Genomic DNA, 15,528 nt, shown 5'->3' with positions numbered 1-15,528 from the left:
ATTTTATTGCAAAGGATGAAGTTGCACAATCTTAGCATCATTGCAATGCTAGTGGTTCCTTTTTGCAAAATGCAATCCAATTTACAGAACCTCAAAGTTTTTTATAAACGGAGTTACTCCTTGCCTCCACGGGATGTTTCATGGGATTTTTCCCATGTTCGAATCGCAGGAATGAAACTTCTGGGCTTTTTTCCTAGTAAAAAGCACAACACAATTTAATCTTCGTCTTTAACGTCGCATTTCTGGGACTCCGCGAGGACTCTTAGTTGGCACTATGATTAGTATTGACAAACTCAATACTTTTCCCAACTTCGCAAGTGATATTTTTCCCTGGGACGAATCCCATGAAACGTCCCGTGCACTGGAAAAAAACACATTGGATCTGGAGTCCAGCCTCTTGAAAACATTAACAAGAAAAAGTACTCTTGATTCAATCAGATTTAAGCTTAACTCAAAAGGAAATCCGCTCAAATTAAAAGGCTTGGTTCTTGATTTAAGCTTAAATCTGATTAAATCAAGAGTATTTTTTCTTGTCGATGTTTTTAAGAGTCTGGACTCTAGATCCGATGTGTTTTTTTTTCCAGTGTGGAGAAAAAGGCCTAAAGATGTGTTCTCAAATCTTGCCCGACCTCTCGCATTAACTCGATCCCCTGTGTGGCGTGTGCCTGCGGAAGGACGGGCGGGGTGGTGTTAAAATTTCGCCAGCAGGTTGAGTTTTCGAAGGCGGATTCCTTCGGACGAGCGCGGGGAGATGGTGATAGAACAAATAAAAGGAAGCAATTAATTCCGTGAATGAATGGGGTTGAATAAAATATGAGGCGAGGATTCGCGGGGAAAAGGGCCGGGGGCCCCGGGGGGTTGGGTGCGCGGGCGGCGAAAAGGAAAAACGAGCGGAAGAATTCCACGTGGGACATTCCGTGGACGGGCGAGGAGTGGCGTGACAGCCGCCACCGATTCACCCTTTGCCAAATTTACTTTCAACCGTGTCCGAGCCAGAAACTCTTCCCTCGACCAAGTCCCAACGTTCTTGATGGTTTGTACACGGAGAGAAAAACCTCGTGCGTGGGACCCGGAGTTTGGGTCGTATGGATCTCTGAAGTTTTCGGATTGAGCATCTGAACACTTTAGGTCTAATTTAAAGTTGAACTTATTTTTATCGGGCTGCATTATGTTGATGAAATTATACCTTTCTCCCGATCACTTTTTATCCGGTTTTCAGACGATAAATATTTTGATGTTAATCATCATCATCAGGTCACTTCGACTTCGACGTCGGTAAACACTAACAGTCACATCTTATATTGTTAAAATTTACTAAAATGTACTACAAAACACTTTTAAAAAACTCGTGGGTGCACCCGTCGCGAACGCGTTCTTATCACCGGCGTTCCTGTCGAGGTTCGGACCACACGTCTGAAACTTCAGTTCTTACATCTGAAGTACTTCAAAACCGAAGTCTTTCGAATAAGAGAACCGAAATCTTTCGGAGGTGAGAACCGAAGCCTTCGGGATGTGGAAACCGAAGTACTTGACTCAAAAGATACACTCAATGACGTCGTCGAGCGTAGAATAAGATGCACCGAGAATTTTAGTCAAATTAACTTTGTTAGGCCCTCAGAACAAGAAGTGAAAAACAAGTTCCATAACAGGTTCTTTGAAAGAAAGAGTACGTAAATTCGCTCACCGTTCTCAATGGAAGATCTACTTTGGAGATGAGTTATTATGGAAGATGGTAGGTGTGTGTTAATGGTGCGAGGTACCCGACCAGCGTTTAGTTTGCGACATCCTGCAAAAATTGATCACACATTAATTTGGCAGAAACATGGATAATTTGATGACACCATTCTTGACGTGGTGATTTGAAAACGAAATTCTAAATACTACGGACCCGGGAAAAATTTCAGCATAATCAACCCCCAAAAATCCTCTTCAGTGAAGACTTTATGAAGTCCAAACCCGTCAAAAAAAAAAAAAAAAAAAAAGAAAGAAAGAAAAAAAAAACCTGCATCCGGACGCACTGGCTAAATTTCAATAAGAACGTCTCAATCCCAGGTTCAATATAGGATTAGGTTGACTGGCCATGTAAAAAGTAACTTTGAACGTCAAGAACGACATACAGGGTTATTCAAAAGTCACGCACCACCGGCCATGAGGGGGGTGGCCATTTGAAATTTTCGAGTTGCCCCCCGCCCTCCTCCCCCGAGGGGATCAAACACTGGAAAGTACTTAAAAAAGTTTCCCCTCGATAAGAGGAAAAACGTCTTAAACCGCAAGTGGGTATAATGACTAGAACTTAAAGTTGAGGACATTGCACCAAGAACAACCTATAACTGGAAACCGCGTTTTGAGAAAAACGCATTCCAAGTTTTGTTTTTGATGTACTGCGCAGACTTTTCAATGCAGGTACCCTGTTTTGGTGTTTTTGGGTGACCTAACCCTTCTACTGAAGGATGCCGGGTAAATTTTGCGATACATTTTGGGTTTACGCTCTAATATATTTAATTTAAAAAAGCGGTTCATAGGTCGTTATTACGTCCAACAGTCATTTTGGTGGCAATATGCAGTATAAATCATTTTAATCACGCATGATTAACGCAAAATAAAAGAATATCGATGGTGAGTATAGAGAGGGGTAACTAGCAAATTATAGGCCCGTATTACGCCCAACAGTCATTTTGGTGGCAAAATGCGAAGTATACATTTTTGGAGGAAAGGATAGTTTGAGAGAAGAATAAATTATTTCAATAGCTCGTTTTTCTGAAATAAAAACAAATCTTTATAAAATGAGATCAAAAAATCGAGCCATCACTATCGCCGCGCCGCGCCGATGCCCGCTAACCGAGAATGATAAGGCCGCGCGTATAGGTCGTTCTTGCACCCATCGATCCAGAGGCCTGACTTGCCTCGGAAAAAAAAGGTTTTTCGACCTCGAGACGTTACCTATCTATATTCTATCGCTACCACAGCATAGTCCAGGGTACGTAGAATCCGAAAAGCAGATTGGCGTAATAACGACCTATACGCCTATAGGTTGTTCTTGGTGCGGTGTCCTCAGTTATGGCCAGTAGCGCGTAACTTTTGAATAACTCTGTATAAATTCATAAGATTTTCCCCCAAAAAATGTGTCTCCTCTTGTCATGGCTGGAGTCCTCCCCGTAAACTTTTTAAAACCTGTACGAATGATTTATAATTATCTATCGTATACAGAAATTCCACAGGAATCGGAGAATTTCGTTCTTGGTGTGGTCTCTGAAGATAGAATAGAAGTACTTTATAAGAATCCCATAAAAAACCTGTTATAGAAACGGCAGGTTGTATATCGACGGTGAAACTACCAAACCACGTATCTCGTTTGCGGTGTTTAAAAATCTACGCTCACATTTTATTTTTTTGAAGTAGACCAAATCAATATCATTCCTTGAAATTTTCACGGAATTTTCTCCGCACGAAGAGGAAAAATCACAGAAATTTTCAAGACTGGATGTTAAGTAGTTTTTCATTTAAAAAATAAAGTATGACAGGAAGTCTGCGACGTCGCAAACCGAGATACGTGGTTTGGTAGTTTCACCGTCGATATGTCACATTTCCCGCATACGCAAGTTGGTTGATTGTATAATCAGCCCAAGAATTTCTTTATAAGAATGATTTCATACTGTTAAAAGCAATGGCAAATTGCCTTTGTCGACTGACACGATTTGAAAAGGAACAACAACTAGACTTGCTGAAGCGTGAGCGAGTGGCTGAAACAGGAGACCTCTCAGGGTCGCTCTCGTCCAGATCCAAATGAGATTCCCGAAGGTCACTGTGACGGGGGTTCACTATGCACATAATAGAGAAACTTTCAACGACTCACTTTGATGATATTCTCCCAACTTTTAGATTTATTTCTCTCATACTACCCAATCATCTGATTGAAGCTGGCCGACCGTTTCGGTGAGCGACCCGAAAGAATTTAACTGCCCGCTCATATCGTCCCCTCTCTGGACGCACACTGGACCAGGTCAATCAGGGTTCCCGGACTTTTCGGCGCGGGTAGTTTTCGGCGCACGGACTTTTTAGTGTACTTCAATAGACAGTAAATCTGGCACCTAGGAACTAATCGCACTGATCAGTGATCTTAATAGGGAACTCGTTTCTGATTAGGGACGAGCGATTGAATGTTCACATACGTGTTTGTGACAGATGATCAGTCAAAGTTGAAACGTGTTAGAGACATATCGTCATGCTGAGCTGTATGTGATGTTGATGTGATACCGCACAGTAGTTGATGTAATTTTTTGTTTATTTTGTTTCTGTGCTCTGTTTCCCGTGATATTGATATTACTTGATCTAAACCATGGAGTTTCAAGAGTAAGAGAGAGACTTATTAGCTGAGAAAGGGTTTTTGTATTGTTTTGAGAGGCGAGGAATAGAGGAAAAAAGTTATCGAGGTGTATCGAAAAAAAAAAAAAATAAGGTCGTCAAATGTAATACTCGTTTGCACATGAAAGATGGTGAAATCGTGAGGCAGTTAAATTCCCACAATCCAATGAGAGAACATACAAGCAGTTGTCTCAGGTATAAAATAAATCAAATGACTTTACGTAGTGCTGTTCCGAGTGTAAGTGACAATATTACTCCTGGCGTGTCAGCCGAAGTGTCCAAAATTGAGACGTTGAAACGCTCTGTGTGTAAGCAAAGAAATAGCGCGGAAGCGCCCCCCCCTCCCCATCCTTCTTCTCTAAAATCTTTGGTAATCCCCGACGAATTAATAATGAGAGGAACGCTGGGCGGTCAACCTTCTTTACATTATGATAGCGGTCCCAAAGATAAAAACAGAACATTAATTTTCGCATCACGTGGAAAATAAGGTAAGCAGTCCCTTCTTGTATTCTAAAAAGTATATAGGGTTACTTAAAAGTCACGCACCACTGGCCATGAGGGGGATGGCCATTTGAAATTTTTGAGTTGCCCCCCTCCCCCCGAGAGGATCAAAAACTAGAAAGTACCTAAACGAGTTTTCCCCTCGATATGAGGAAAAACGTCTTCAACCGCAAATCGATATCATAATTAGAACTAAAGTTATGACCAATAGTTCGTGACTTTTGAATAACCCTGTAGAACTAGCGCCCAACACTCCCACGCCGAAAAGTCCGGACACCGTCAATCAGGGAGGTCGGACATGAAATTTTTAGCTTAAACTACTCCCCCCCCGGGGGGGGAGTCTTTATTTCACCCAATTTTTTTCAACATTCAAACTTGATCGGAAGATCACTTTCGCATAAGTATAATGCAAAAATCTTGGTATAAAAGCAACACCACCTTCTTTTGTGCAATGAGAGCGCCGCTTCCAATATTTGTACACGTACGAAGAGCGATTAAAAGAATCCCTTTTTCAAAAGTTATTTGTTTTGAATTCTGTCATTTTAAACCCTCCCACACCACCCCCGGAGGGGGTCTTAATTTCATCCAATTTTTTTCAACATTCAAACTTGATCGGAAGATCACTTTCGCATAAAGTATAATGCAAAAATCTTGGTAAAAAAGCAACACCACCTTCTCTTGTACAATGAGAGCGCCGCTTCCAATATTTGTACACGTACGAAGAGCGATTAAAAGAATCCCATTTTCAAAAGTTCAAAAGTCCCAACCTGACGGTTCTCACCAATCGTGTGCGGCCTCCGTGTTGCATCTGCGGCCAAGTAGCTCTCTCTTGTGATTCGGTTCTTTCCTGGCTTGTGGCGATTTCCGGATTTCATCCTGTCGTTTTGTATCAGTCTTGTGCTCATCATCCATTATCCCGCAATAAGGAATTCATGTGAGCGCTCCTTGTCAAAATATTATTCAAATTAATAGAGGAAATGGAGGGGCGTAGACTCGATGTCGTGCTCCGAGAGCATAAACCTGCGGGAGTTATGCAAATTGTGTTGCCGGCTTAGCAGGGAAAGTAATCGGTTTCCGTTCATTCCAAGAGACACAGGTGGAATTACGCGGTTTGGTGAGCTTCGGTTGGGCTTCTGAGTAGCCGAAATTAATAAGTGCAGAATTGAGGGCGAAACTGGAACACAGGATTCTGATGATTCGGTTTCTTCTTTACCCCGAGTAATAATCCCGGAATATATCGGATATACTTCACACGAATAACGAGGATAAGTTAAAGCAAAGGTTTCGGCGTAAACGGTTGCTCGTAAGAGTCTTTCGCAGCCGATATAGTCATTGATCCGATTCATGGGGGGCAGCCTATAAAAAGGTGAGTTCCGCGACTGGATTTGGTTTCCTTTTTGAACCGAATCTTTGAATCGAACGTTCTACATTCAACCTTGTTAAATACAGTTCGGGTCACTTCTTAGTGTTTTTTTTTCTTCCTTATCCACTAGTTGGTCCTAAAATGTAATGAAGGGGGAGGAACAATTATTAATGATGAAGAACATGACCTTGTCTACATCCTTATTGAATTCTTTTTTCACGACGATGCCTCCACTGCTACCGGCACTGGTGTCACCGCTGGTACTGGCACTATTTTAACCGCTGGTACCGGCACTATTTTAACCGCTGGTACCGGCACTATCGTCACCGCTGGTACCGGCACTATCGTCACCGCTGGTACCGGCACTATCGTCACCGCTGGTACCGGCACTATCGTCACCGCTGGTACCGGCACTATCGTCACCGCTGGTACCGGCACTATCGTCACCGCTGGTACCGGCACTATCGTCACCGCTGGTACCGGCACTATCGTCACCGCTGGTACCGGCACTATCGTCACCGCTGGTACCGGCACTATCGTCACCGCTGGTACCGGCACTATCGTCACCGCTGGTACCGGCACTATCGTCACCGCTGGTACCGGCACTATCGTCACCGCTGGTACCGGCACTATCGTCACCGCTGGTACAGGCACTATCGTCACCGCTGGTACCGGCACTATTGTCACCGCTGGTACCGGCACTATTGTCACCGCTGGTACCGGCACTATTGTCACCGCTGGTACCGGCACTATTGTCACCGCTGGTAACGGAAAAAAAAAGAAATGTGCGAGCACACTCACGCGAGACGCCTCACTCACTGATATCGAGAAACGAGAAAAACAGTGTGAAAGCGCCGACGCTGTATGTGATTCTATCATTTGTTACAGGATATGGACCTCTATCAGAGGATGCCGTCACGCAAATCGCACAGGTAGTGATTAAAGCACTATCACAGCAAGCTCCTCAGGTCAGTCAGCGCATGACGCCTTGACAGATTCCGAGGAGAACAGCCGCGCCAATTGCGCCAGGAACCTCGTTTTTGATGCGATCGCCGTGCGCTGCGCCCAATCAGGTGGGAAGAATACAGGCAGGACGAGAAAGTCTTCACGAGGTAAACGACCACACATAGCTGCTGGTTTCTTCGCTGGAGTTTCGGCAGGACCATCTACAACGGTTGATGAGGAAGTTGAAATATGGCAATGCCGTAAGAGCAAAAATTAATACGATTCTCATCAGCTGAGTTTTTTCATAACCTCCGGTGCAATATAAGAAAAAGTCGATACACCGAACCGAGTGTTCTTATTTCGTAAATCCCTTATTTTTCCCTGCATCCCTACGGGTTATGGGCCCAGGTCGTTTTTACTTGGTCCTTTGAAGCATTTATTTGAAAGTGAAGTGACTTTGAAGTGTTAATATGGACCTTAAGTCTAAAAAGAACATTAAACCATTTAATGGTGAAAAGTACAGCATATGGAAACTTCGAATTCGCGGGCTGTTAACGAAGAAAAATTTAATTGATGTGATTGATGGACCATCTAGTGAAAATAGTGAATCTAGTGACTGGCAGGCCAAAAATGTGCTAGCAAAAGCTATCGTGCTTGAAAATTTAGCAGATTCTCATCTGCATTTCGCAACTCCGGAGCGGACGGCTCAGGAGGTTATAAAAAGTTTGGATGACCTATATGAAAGAAAGAGTATTGCCGCTCAAATCGCCGTGAAAAAGCGATTATTTTCTCTGAAGTTTGACTCAGATACTGCTTTGATAAAGCATTTTATTAAATTTGATGATCTGCTCACCGAACTGCAAGCTGCCGGTGCAGTGTTAGAGGAATCAGACAAGATTGCTCACCTTCTTGTGACCCTCCCCCCGGCCTATAATGGTATCATCACAGCGATTGAAACTTTGAGTGATGACAATTTAAGTGTCGCGTTCGTTAAAATAAAATTGTTAGATCACGAACTAAAATTAAAAACTGATCAATCTGACAACAGCGCGAAAATTCTTCAAGCAAGTGACAGTGCTACCAGTGCTCCCAAAGGAAAAAGACAATTCAGAAATTCTAAATTTGTGAAAAACTTTAGACAAAAACCAAAGCAAGTAAATCGAAATAATTTTAAAGCCTGTTATCACTGCGGCAGGAAAAATCATATGATCAAAGATTGTGTCTTTTACAAGAAAACTTTGAAATCAAAAACAACTCATCCTCAAAGCAAATGGAATGAGTCCGTCAATGTTTCTACCGAAAATGAAAAACATCAAAGTATTTCGACTGTCTCAAGTTTTGCATTCATGGCTCAGGAGAACTCGAATAGTTCGGACAGTGATGACAACCTAACCTTCATTCTGGATTCTGGAGCTTCGACTCACATCGTAAAAACGGAGAGTGCATTCAAAAGCTTCGTACATCTGAACCCTCCGATAAAAATATCAGTGGCCAAAAACGGAGCTCATATCTTTGCCTACAAGAAAGGAAATATTCCAGTGAGGATTGAACCAGGATTTGAAGGAGTCCTTAAAGACGTATTGTATTGTCCGGAAGTCCCGTACAATTTGCTGTCTGTAAGAAAAATTCAGGAAGCTGGATTTGATGTGATCTTCAATCAGCAAGGAGTAACAATAAAAAAGGGAAGTACGGTTGTAATGATCGGTAAGCCATTTAATAATTTATTCTCTGTGAACTTCATGATTGACAAAACAATGGCTTACAGTGCATCATCTTTTGATAAGTACAAATTATGGCACGAAAGATTAGGTCACATAAGTAAAGCTAAATTTTTAGAGTTAAAGAGGTATCAGCTTATTGATGACGTAGATCAAATTGAAAATGTTATGCCGAGCGAAAATTTATGTGAAGCTTGTATTAGTGGTAAGCAAACAAAATTGCCATTTCAAAATTCTAAGGATAAAACGTATGTGCGAAGACCGCTCTTCATCGTGCATTCGGATGTATCAGGTCCTATCACTCCTCCGACTCATTTAAATCAAAATTATTTTGTGATTTTTGTAGATGAATTCACGCATTATTGCGTCACATACCTGATTCAACACAAATCAGATGTTTTCTCTGTTTTTAAAGATTTTGTTGCAAAGAGTGAAGCTCATTTTAACTTAAAATTAGTTAATCTATATTCCGATAATGGTGGCGAATATTTTTCTAATGAGATGAAACAGTTTTGTGTGCAAAGAGGCATCACGTATCACCCTACGATCCCGCGAACCCCACAGCAAAATGGAGTGTCAGAGCGTATGATAAGATCGATTACAGAGCGAGCTCGTGCAATGCTTAGTGGAGCTAAGTTGAACTTAGTATTTTGGGGAGAAGCTGTTCTTACAGCAACATATCTTGTAAACTTATCGCCAACGAGGGCCTTGAGTTCAGCTGTGACTCCATATGAAGCATGGCACAATAGAAAGCCGCAAATAAAATTTCTGAAAGTGTTTGGATCTACAGTCTACGTTCATAATGACACTAGAAAAAGGAAATTTGATGAAAAATCCTTTAAAGGCATTTTAGTTGGTTATGAACCAAATGGGTATAAAGTGTGGGATGCGGAGAAGAAAATATTTGTCAGAGTTAGAAATGTAATTGTCGATGAAACAAATTACTTAGAATCCAGACCTGCGTTAAAGTGCTCTGTGGATACAGAGAGTGAGAAAATAACTGATGCATCTGACTGTACGTCAAAATCAGAACTGAAAACTCAAGAGGGAACTGATGCAACTGACTGTGCGTCAACATCAGAACTGAGAACTCAAGAAGGAACTGATGCATCTGACTGTAAGTCAAAATCAGACCTGCATAAAGAACTTGAGATAAAGAAAAGCGCAGAACAGGATTATAACTCTAGTGAAGACAAAAAGGGTGATAAGAGGATCTATGTAGAGATGGATAAAAACTGTGTTTTGAAGCCCCAAAATCGTGAGAATGAGTTTTTTGGGTCAAGGAGGAGTGATCTAAATGAACTTGATGAATTCATTTTAAATGCACAATCCATTGACTGTGATGTACCCAAGACTTTTAATGAAGTTGAGAATAGAGCTGATAAAATTCAATGGCAACAGGCTATTAAAGAGGAGCTTGACTCTCTCGAATTCAACAAGACTTGGAGTCTTGTACCAAAGCCTGAGGATAAAAATATTGTTGATTGTAAATGGATTTTTACAATTAAGAAGGATGAATTTGGGAAACCTAAAAAACATAAAGCGCGGTTAGTTGCTCGTGGTTTCAGTCAAAAATATGCTGAAGACTATGATGAAACTTTTGCTCCTGTCACTCGAATAGCGAGTTTCAGAATTCTGGTGGCTTTTGCAAACCAATTTGATTTGCTAATTCATCAAATGGATGTAAAAACAGCTTTTCTAAATGGAACTTTGAGAGAGGAAATTTATATGAGAATTCCTGAGGGAGTTTTAAGTGATGGTAATCAAGTGTGCAAGCTCAATAAATCTTTATACGGTCTAAAACAAGCTGCTAGATGCTGGTTTGAGACTTTTGATGTGAAGCTCATTAAAGCAGGGTTTAAAACTTCACCTGCTGATCGGTGTGTTTATTTTTTGGACAAAGGAAGTGTTGATAAAAACATTTATGTTGTTTTGTACGTTGATGATGTCGTAATTATTTGCAAAGATATGGAAACAATGAATAATTTTAAACGATATTTGATGAGTGAATTTCGTATGGTGGACCTTGGAAATATTAGATTATTTCTGGGAATTAGAGTTGAGAGATGCGATGGGATTTTAACTTTGAGTCAATGTGCTTATATTGATACAGTTTTGAAGAAGTTTAATATGGCTGATTGTAATGCCGTTGACACTCCACTTCCAAGTAAATTAGATTTTGTAGAACTTAATTCAGTTGAAGCGAACGAAGCACCCTCTCAGAACCTCATTGGGTGTTTGATGTACATAATGATATGCACAAGACCTGATTTGTGCGCTGCAATAAGTATTTTATGCAGATATACTAGCAAGAATAATAAGATCTTGTGGCAGTACTTGAAAAGGGTGTTACGATACTTAAAAGGCTCAAGGAATTTGAAATTGACCTATACAAAGAAACTTGATTTTACGGATATCTTGAGTGGTCACTGTGATTCTGATTGGGCAACAGATGAGAACGATAGAAAGAGTACGACAGGCTTCCTATTTCAGTTATTTGAGAACTGTACCATTTGTTGGAATACCAAAAAGCAAAACTCTGTGGCTGCCTCATCCACCGAAGCAGAGTATATGGCGCTTTTTGAAGCTGTCAGGGAAGCTCTATGGTTGAAATCGTTTCTGAGTAGTGTTAATATGACTGCAATAACTCCCATTTCAATTTATGAAGACAACACCGGTTGTATAAGTATTGCGAAAAATCCTAGTAGCCACAAAAGATCAAAACATATAGATGTAAAGTATCATTTTTCTAGAGAACAGGTAGAAAAAGGGCTAATAAATGTGAAATATGTTCCAACAGGTGATCAGCTAGCCGATTTACTGACCAAGCCGTTATCCGCCACAAAATTCAAGCGATTAAGACCAAGGCTGGGTCTTCAAAATTAGCAAATCAAAATCAGCAAGTCAAAATTCAAGTGGACTCGTCAAATATTCAAAATTCTAAGCCTGTGTCAAAATTCAAGTGGACTCGTCAAAATTCAAGTAGATTCGTCAAAATTCAAGTGAACTGGTCAAAATTCAAGTGGATTCAAAATTCAAAAATTGTTAAAAATTTAAGTCAAAATTTGTCATAATTCCAAGTCAAAATTCTAAATTTGTTTGCAATTTTTTCGGTCTGGTGAGGTTTTTCTGGGTTTCCCTCATCCGTTGCAACAAATGTTGGACCTGCATGTTTTCCCAGTGAGCATTCATTAATAATGAAATTAATTTTTGAGGAGGCGAGTTGAAATATGGCAATGCCGTAAGAGCAAAAATTAATACGATTCTCATCAGCTGAGTTTTTTCATAACCTCCGGTGCAATATAAGAAAAAGTCGATACACCGAACCGAGTGTTCTTATTTCGTAAATCCCTTATTTTTCCCTGCATCCCTACGGAGGATGCACCTTTGACTCAACGAGATCCGCGGAAAACTCGGCTTAAGAAAAAGCGGCCTGCAACGGTCACAGCCCGGCCACCAGTGGCAGAAGCAACCTCATACCCAGTTGCGCCCATCCGGCTTCAACCCCGGAAGCCAGGAGCCTCCCTCTATTGCGGCCCCCGGCCCCGAGCCGTGTTCGCCCGTCGATCTCGAGGACCTCTCAACCATGAGTGAACAGATTGGCCCAGATATTCCGGACCACATTTCACCAAAAACTGCTGTTTGTCAAACCGCCGTCAACACCTACCAAGCGGCGAGTAGGCCTTCGGCCATGCTCGGCAATCTTTGTAGCCAATCAGGTTGCCGCTCGCCGCCCGTAATCTCGAAGAAGGTTCGGCTCCTACACCACCACCACCCTACACTTTTCAAATTTTGGATTTTGGCATTCGGCCTAATTCTCTTTTCCACTTTTCCGTAATTAATAACAATAAAAAATTCATTTAATCATTACTTAGCGGCACCTTGTCCAATTTGTGCCTAGCGCCTCTACAACTTTGCAAATTTGGACGTTACCTTTTGAACATTTCATCCCTTCCCTTTGAAATTACTTTGAATAAGTACACTTCACATATCACACGGGACTTTCATCCGCATATTTACTTGGCTTTATTCGCAAAGGATCTTTTAAGAAGTAAATTCTTTCGATAATTTCTTGGGGATGGTCAAGTCACCAATTAGAGCCCGTCATTCCATGCCATTATTATTACAGGACTAGGTTTCTTACCTATAATTTGATGGGCACCGTGAGAATAATAGATAACCACAGTATTTGATCCGTGCCTTAAAAAATGAACTGCTGGTGGCAGAACCATCTTGGTGATGTTCATTAGGAATTTTAGACTTTGTTCTATTTTTTCAGCAGATGAACCTTACATGGTAACTTGTAAAGTCTTGCCTCATTTTCCTTGAGTTCTACTTACTTTGATGCCAAAAAACAAGAAAATTCATGGAGAAACGTGCCTTAAAGGTGATAGTTCCCCCTCATACTTACTATCAGAGTTCCAACGGAAAAAATCTTGTTGTCATAGGTAAATACAGTTTCCATTGCTTCTTCAGCTGTTAATAGACAACTATGCGGATTTGCTGGAGAATTTGGTGACTGCTAGGATTGTTAATTAGTATCTCCGAAGCCTGGTTGTTATAGCTAAACTTAAAGCATTGGCTTCAACGCATCGCAAAACCAGAACCTTGGAGAGACCAGCGAACATCCATGAGAAAGTGAGTGAGGAGCAAGGTACCTAGCATTGTACATCCGTCTGGTTTTCACAACTACCGTTCCTAGGGATTTAGGATTCAGATTCGCACATCAACCAGTAAGCTTTTCTCCCAATTATCTTGATATAGAGGCAGCTATGAAAGGCGCAGCCAGGTAGTCCAATGCTCAAGCCACTTAATCAACACAAATATTATCCTAACTTACAACAAAATGACTTGTTTCTTCTCTAACAATGGAACCGGAAAATGTTACTTTGAATGTGCGAGAAACTTCTTTGGTCGAGATGAAGAAACGTAAATGAAGAAATGAGTCCGGAACATCTCGACCGGGCACAGGCCGCTTTGTTTACATTAGGAGTCTGGAGTATCTCGCCGCAATTTCACTTGAAATCACCATGAACAGATCAACGGGGTAACTGATATTTGATTTTACGAAAGGGATAAATGTTGGACGCGGACGAAAGTTCTATTGTCGAGGTGAAGAAACGCTAACGCTGAGAAATTGAGTCTGGAACATCTCGAGGAAGTCCGCTCTGGGTCCGCTTTGTTTATGTCCGGACTATGTCGCCGTTCGTTTGTTTACATTAGGAGCGAGTTTGACACCGATGACAGACTTTGGTTTTTGATGAAAATTTGGTCTAGAATATCTGGGCCAAACGCAAAAACCTCATTCCCTAGTGTCACTATATTATTGTTCAGTCAGGGACTGATTTTTATTTTCATCCTTTTTCATTGCAACGCGTGCGAGCAGCCACCGTGACCGCCGCGTCGGCCAGCGCACTCCTTCCCTCCGCGCTCGACCGGCAAAAGGCTAGTACCGCGCCAATCCGCTAGATGGCGCGCGGGTCTTGTAAGCCATGCCGTCCTTTTTGATCCCGCCTTTCCAGGAAAAGGCTCGGGAAAGTTTTATTTTTACTTTTGTATTCTAAGGAGGATACCATACAGTTACTTTTAGTTTACTCAGATTTTCATTTTGTTTCGATAAGAAGTTCAGGTTTTAGTTTATTGTTTGATCTCGCGAATATCGAGCCGAAACGGCTCCAAGTAGGGTCCCCCGTGTGGCCGACTAATCTTCGCCTTCGTTTGCCGATTACACAACGACCCATACAAGTTTCTTGTTGATAGTTTTGAATTTCCACTTCATTAAACTTCATTGGTCAGTCAAAAAGGATTCTTTGTTGTTGCAACCTTGAAGCTTTTAAAGTTTCAAGTATCCCGAAATAGTTGAATTCCAACATGGCAGAGTCAAGTGAGACTGTGAAAGCAAGCTCCATCACTCAAGATGAGATAAATGCTGCTGTTGCGCTGATAAAGAAGACATTCCTTTCTTATGATGCAACCAACATCTTGCTCACTGCTGATCAAATGGCATATCAAGGCTTTGAGCCGTTAATGTTCTTAGCTCACCTCCATAGGCTTGGAAAAGCAGCTAAGCTCTCAAATGATGATCATTCCAATAGGATACTGACCTTGGCAATCATAGTGGCTGTGCGAGGCACCACTCAAACTAAACTGCTTAAGAAAAGCACTCCTGAGATGGTCGCATTCCTAAAAGAAAGTGAAGACTATTATCATATAAAATGGGGAACACCTACAGGAGCTACTGATGTGACGATGGCTCGCATTGCCGCAGTGCATGCAGCTCAACTCACTACAGGTATAGCAAAAAACCTGATTAACTTCACTCCAACACTAAGCATGAAACCCTACAGTGGCATGCCGAAGCCCATGAGAACTACTGTTTTTGCTAGTTTAATCCCTCAGAATTTAAGAGCTGATGATCTGGATCTGTTACTAGAAGCATATACCATCCACCAAGGGAAGTTTCACATTTTCACAATGCCTCCAATAAAAGGACAAAAAAGAATAAAAACCGAGAAGAAGCCCATTGCTGAATATGATCAGATCCGCAAATTTGTAAACATACAGTCCACTTTCCAAAATTGCTCATTTCTTTCTTTCATTTATTTTTCTCATTTTATTTTGGGCCTCTGCCCAAACATT

The 15,528-nt window shown here is 41.4% G+C and overlaps 1 protein-coding gene across 4 annotated transcripts in view; it reads right to left on the bottom strand.

Moving 5' to 3' along the window:
- CNMaR (G-protein coupled receptor) overlaps window positions 1–15,528 on the bottom strand; it is a 262,428-nt gene that overhangs the window by 157,482 nt on the left and 89,418 nt on the right. For 2 of the 4 annotated variants that reach the window (XM_019045463.2, XM_019045465.2), the window contains exon 2: window positions 1,685–1,786. The exons of 1 other annotated variant lie outside the window; for it this stretch is intronic. The gene's annotated coding sequence lies outside the window, so the exon portion shown is untranslated. Of the gene's footprint in view, window positions 1–1,684; window positions 6,101–15,528 lie in introns of those variants that run through there. One more of the 4 variants, XM_072298843.1, reaches the window with a different exon arrangement.

This window comes from Bemisia tabaci, chromosome 3 (assembly GCF_918797505.1).
Source record: "Bemisia tabaci chromosome 3, PGI_BMITA_v3".
Classification (NCBI taxonomy): Eukaryota; Metazoa; Arthropoda; class Insecta; order Hemiptera; family Aleyrodidae; genus Bemisia; species Bemisia tabaci.
This window is presented reverse-complemented; position numbering and strand designations above follow the sequence as displayed.